Genomic DNA, 1,896 nt, shown 5'->3' on the forward strand with positions numbered 1-1,896 from the left:
TTTTTTTGTTATAATAAGTTACAAATGATCATAAAATATAACGCATATGAATTTTTATTTAACAAATATTCAAACTAAATAATATATATATATATATTTATATATATATATATATATATATATATATACTAATGATTTAAAGCAACAAGATTGGCTGATCAATTTAGTTGTCCAGTTGAAATCTTTCAAAAGTATGTGAAAGACTAAAGTCAAAGTAAATATGGATTTAGAATAGTAGTTATATTTTACTAACCAAAATACCGAAAAAACCGAACCGAATCGAAACCAACCCGATATCTGGATTGAACACCCCTAATCCAAATGAAGCCAAACTATTGTTTCATTCTCCAAAATATAATAAAAATAATAACTTAATTCCGCGCAAGGCGCGGGTCTTATCATAGTTTTAATGTAAACCAGAGCCGGATCCGCCCGACCCGGCGGACGTTTTTTTGTTTACGTAATGTAACTAATTATTTTTTACACCATTATATAATCTTTAAAAATGATAATAAAATGGTGACAAAAATACATCACATAATACATATATTGCTGTTATATAATTCCATTAATAGTAAAAGTAAAATGATTTATATAGCTGTAAATGTAAATATCACGCGAATATTTGTTTTTATTTGACCGATATCATTTTTATTTACCTGATATCGATTTGGCTAGTGGTAAAGGAAATGCTCGTAGCCTTTTATTAGTCGGGTTTGATACACATAGGAAATAATTATTTACAACATTTGAGTTCCCAGTAAAAAAGAGAAACCACTTTTTCATTTTTTAGAAATATGCTTTTGTTTTCTATTAATAATATAATATTTATTTATTTTTTCATGTATTATGTATTTTTTATTATGACATTAAGAATAATAATTAAAATATATATTTTTAGTTTATTTTTGTAGTTTATGTGTTTGTTTTCCATAAACTAAAGTATATATGCGAAAATAATATTCGAGATGTTTTGATAGGTTTTTGGTCATAAATGATAACTATATTTAAATATCCAACCCGTTATATAGGTAACCTTAATTTTTAATTTCTCAACCCGATATACAAATATTCGACATCCATTTTTAACACTAAAATATGTATATTATACTTATTAAAATGAGTGATTTGTTAGAATAAGTAATTGCGTTTCTTGTATTTATATTATTATCAAATTAATTTTATTTTAACTTATTGACTTTACCATTTTATTATATGTAGGATTTTTATTTTATTTGAACTTTTTTTTTTCTTTTCTTTAGAATATTGTTATCTTGTTTAAATGTTTTTCGTTACGTACAAAACTTGAAGAATGTTCTTTTAAAACTTTCCCTATTACAATTTTCTCATAAGAAAAATCTTCGGTGTTTTTAAGTTTTTAATACTGATACTTAAATGTACATGTTATTACCAAATCTAATATTTAAAATCCTTACTAAAGAAAAATAATTTTAAGTTAAAATTCAATTGAACATATGTAATATCATACATAATTTAAAAATAATTTTCGAATAGCATTTTAGTAATATATATCTAAAACAATATCGTCAATTAAATAGATTAGCCAAATTGGTTATTTGAAAATTTTAATTAGGTTCAAATTTAGAATTATCAAGTAAAATTGATATTTTTAAATATGTTCTCATTATTAAGTTTTTATTCCCAAATACGTCACATCCTTTAAATTTTTTTAAATATTGTTAATTGAGTTCATTAACAATAAAATTTTGAAAAATATAATAAACATTATTTAACAGAGGATAATACCCACAAATTTTTGGAAAGAGGTTTCTACTTTACATATTAAGGTTTATTGTATTAATTTGCATTAAGTGTAATATTTATCATGAATTTGGTGTGGAATAGATTTAGGAAACAAAATTAATTTAGATTTAA

The sequence above is a fragment of the Brassica oleracea genome, chromosome C8 (genome assembly GCF_000695525.1).
Source record: "Brassica oleracea var. oleracea cultivar TO1000 chromosome C8, BOL, whole genome shotgun sequence".
NCBI lineage: Eukaryota > Viridiplantae > Streptophyta > Magnoliopsida > Brassicales > Brassicaceae > Brassica > Brassica oleracea.